Source organism: Seriola dumerili, unplaced genomic scaffold (assembly GCF_002260705.1).
Source record: "Seriola dumerili isolate Sdu_G_001 unplaced genomic scaffold, Sdu_1.0 BDQW01000002.1, whole genome shotgun sequence".
NCBI lineage: Eukaryota > Metazoa > Chordata > Actinopteri > Carangiformes > Carangidae > Seriola > Seriola dumerili.
The window spans coordinates 1,558,606-1,562,973 of NW_019174257.1; positions in this window are offsets into that span (position 1 = coordinate 1,558,606).

The following is a 4,368-nucleotide window of genomic DNA, read 5'->3' on the forward strand; positions in this document are numbered from 1 at the left end:
CTGTATGTTTCAGCTTCCTGCTTTGTTCCTCACTTTCACTTGAGTCTGCATGGAGAATCAAATCTCTAGTTTGTCACCAGTATCAAAGCAATGCAAGATTGTTTGTACAGCACCTTTCAACAGCAAGGCAATGCAAGGCAGAAAAGCATGAAAGTATGTGTTGTCTATGTGTGTGTGTGTGTGTGTGTGTGTGTGTGTGTGTGTGTGTGTGTGTGTGTGTGTGTATATATACACACACACACATACACACACATATACTACATATACTTCCTCAGATTCAGGATACATAACACCGTCACAACCCAGCCTTGGGTTCAAGCACTACATTTACAGTAGACAAGCCATGTTTAAGTGCCTATAAGAAAGACACTAAGTGAATCCCTAATAGTTTCTTCTGCATTTCAGAAATAATGAGTTTATGAGTTCCTCCAACACAGCCAACAGTTCAGTAATGCATACTGTAAATTTTATTGCCAGAGATGAATTTTTAAATGCTGTTTCAAAGCAATCTCCACACTGTCAGGAATACTTGAGAGAGAAATGAGGCCTGAGGCCTGCTGCCTCAATTCATTTATCATTTTGTTGGCCCAAGAGTTGTTACATTCAAACATACTGAATTCAAAAATAATGGACCCTTAGCTTATAACATACTTATCATGAATAAGTTTCTTACTGTAGAATGTAAACTTCCCCTGGGTTGATAAAATCATTCAATTCACAAAAAAAGAAAATCGACTATTAATTCTCTATCACATGTCCAAGCAAAAACAGAGAACATGGTCATATGATACAAAGTTTACCCAGATACTAGAACTGATTATAATCATCAGGAATAGTGATCAGCATCCTTGCTCTCTACCAGCACCAGGCACAGTGTTGCCCTTGCTCAGACTGCCAGCTTCACATAACCAGCAGTCTTAGTGGTCATATGATGGCAGGTTAAAGTCCTTCTGAGGACCATGAGGTCACTTCTCCAACTGAGTTCCTGACATTTTCTGATGGATTTACGCACTCGTGAGGTTCACAGAAATGTATGAAGAATGTCCCTCAGTTCCAGGTAGGTTATCAGGACAAGGATCAGCCTGCACATACAAGGAGTTTTCATGGGCTGCTTAAAACATGATACAACACAGAGGTCATAACAGCCCCATAAACATTTTGAAAAAGACTTTGAAGTAATCAGGTAAAATTTCTCTGTGTGTATTCTGTGTATTTATGTATGAGAAATATGATATAGTAAGTAATATCCAAATACTAATTTCTTTTAACTCTCTTACACACTTAAACTCACTCACACTTAAATATACTTTAAATAAATACAATACTAATGTCCCTTTTCTGTGCGACTAAAACATAGTTCTTTGTTGGGACATGTCTCAACATGTTTGTAGGTGTAACAAATGACATTGTAAATGGTTTGATTCCATTTTAGGTGTGCCATTGTGAGGGCCCTGCTTTTGTGTATGCTGGCTCCGCATTTTACTGGGACTCTTAAAAGCAACAGAGGCATTTTTAAACGTTATTAGTTGCACCTGTGCTTTTCATGCTTTAACAGTTCCATGAAAGTCAGCAAAGGAGAAAGAGTGATAGCCAGAGATGAAAAAAAAACCAACTAACATAGCAGAATTACTTGAGAGGTTAAATGGACTTAGGATATTTTAAATATTTGGGGTTTAAAATAAGCTCATTTTATTCAAACAATAGAGGCTCTGAGCATTATTACTCTCTCGTAAAACTGACAGACTGAGAGAGACTCTCCAGCGCCGTAGTCGATGCCTACACTGCTCAGGTTTCTCCTGCTTCTCTCTCTCTGTCTGTCTCTCACTCCCTCTTTCTGCCACTCAACAGCTGCTTTTGAAGATTAAAAGCTGCTGCTGTTTCTCAACTGTCTGAGTTTATGTAGTGTGTGTGTGTGTGTGTGTGTGTGTGTGTGTGTGTGTGTGTGTGTCAGTTTTCCTTTTATCCACTATTTCTTATTGTTTCCTTACAAGGGATTTAAATTTCAGTGCCACTCATATCTCAAGTTACCAAATGTCTTTTTTGGGGGCCGAGCAGCAAAGCTACATAGGCTTCCATTGTGTTTCTAGCTTTTCTTCTTTAACTTCTTTTTCCTCTTCTGCTATGTGAGTCTATGGCAGACTAGATCTGCAAGATCTGTATGGTAAAAATTTGGCACCCTGAGTGGGGACGCTCATGCTTTTCACCAACTTTCATGTCTGTGCCTGAAGCGCTCTAGTGCCACCAACAAATAAAAGTTGGTGGTGCATTCATGCATTTAACTATTGAACTGTATGCCCAATCTTTTCAAAAATTAGGTACAATTGAATTGAATCAAGCTGAGTGCAAAGCACCCTATAACTTCCATTTCTGCCATTTTGGATTTTATAGTAAAGTATTTTTTTAAGAACTTCACAGACAAACTTTGTTCAATCTTGAAAACTAAAATTGGCACAGATGATCTTCAGACCAAGCCTCACAAAAGTTATCACAGTTATTTTTGATTTTCCAAAGCATTTGTCTGTCATAGCAAAAATCACCAAACATCAAAAACTTTTTTTTCGCTGTTCCTCAGACAAACCTTTTCCAATCATTACCAAAATTGACACAGATGTTTTTGAAACCAAGAATGACTCTTTGGCTTTTTGATTTGCAAAAGCATTCATCACTCAGTTCCAATCAAAATTGGCAACAAAGGTGCCAAACAGAAAAATCAAGTTATATCTCAGCCAGTCTTTGATTAACTGACATGAAACTTGCTGTGAGTGCTTACAACTATGCCCTTGACATAATGACATCATTTTTCCGTCGCAACTCTAGCCTACTTGGCCACCACATTTCTGCTTGCAACTATACACTTGAAAGTCCCAAAGGAATCACAAACAGTCTTGTGTAACCTCAGTGTTTGACACCAATAAACACACGTTGGTAATTTACATTCCCATAACCGTTGTTGCTGGTGCACGTTGAAGCCTCCCTTGTATCTGACTGGGCCAAATGCTTTCATACACACAAGTGTGCCTACAGGAGATTAAGAATTTAAGAAGATTAGATTAATGAACTCATGATTGTAATCTAGGGTTAATTCATTTTGCTGCACTTTAATCCAACTCTCCCCTCCCCCCATTCAGCCCCATGGCTTGAAGCCAAACTGGTCTGAGGACATATGTGCATGTGTGTGTGTGTTTGCATTGGTATTGTTTAACTGGTCATTAATTACTCTCAGGCAGGCACGCCACTAATCAGACCCCCCACAATTACTCCTCAATGCCCCCAGCATTGCCACAAACCATTCACAGAGTGCTGGTTTAGATGACAGTAACGGTCACTGCATTGTTGCCTGCAGACTCACTGTACCACATATTTGTTCACACACAAGGCAGGTGGTCCCCTCAGTGAGGTCATCCTGTCTGAAACACGAGGAGAGGGGTCCTCAGAGGGGGTCATCCTCACGTTCAGGCCTCAGCACCAAACAATGTGGAGGTTCTTATCACTTTCTATAGTTGGCTCCCGCTTCCTAAGTAGTTTATTTTTATTTATTTACCTAGGCACGTTGACAAGTTTATTCAAGTTAGCAGAGCAGTTTACAGTAACAGCCTTGAAATGACTGACTTACAAGAACACAATATGATTATGCAATGGATAAAAAGAATATGGCAATAAAATGACCACAGTCTTATGCACATTATTATTATTTTATTTTTAAATATATTTTCACATACAACCTGTTCAGTATAATTCAAGATAAGATAACAGCCTGTTGAGATGTTTTGCAAACTTTTATTTTTATATATATTTTATATACAGTATGAATTTTTTCATACAAAACACACAAAACAAAAACATTTATTGACTGGATCAAAGAAGAAACAACAGTCCTAAATTGGTCCTTCATTACTGGACATTACCAACCCTTACTTATGCTACAATACAGTGACTGAATTTGCAATATCTGTTACAGGAGGTTACAAAAAATGTTTAATCTAAATCTAAAAACATGTGCATTAAATATCAAAGCCTCGTTTCGCACAATAGGCAGTCTATCTTGGAAATAAGTCAAAGTGGAGATAATTAATTTTATTAGAGACTTGAATTATTCAATGGAGTATATTGCCACCGTGTGGCAAACATGCGTGCGTCTGTGTGTGTGTGTGTGTGTGTGTGTGTGTGTGTGTGTGTGTGTGTGTGTAGGGGGGCTGTATGTCCATATTTGCTACATGTCTGTGTCTATTAACATGAGCTGAAATATCACAATAAATGTTTTTGGCAGCGGTGTATTTATTACACCGTAACTCAACCGTGTCCACACACACAAAGAACAACTACATTTCCCGTGACTCTGAATGCTCTATACGGAAATGACGTTTACCG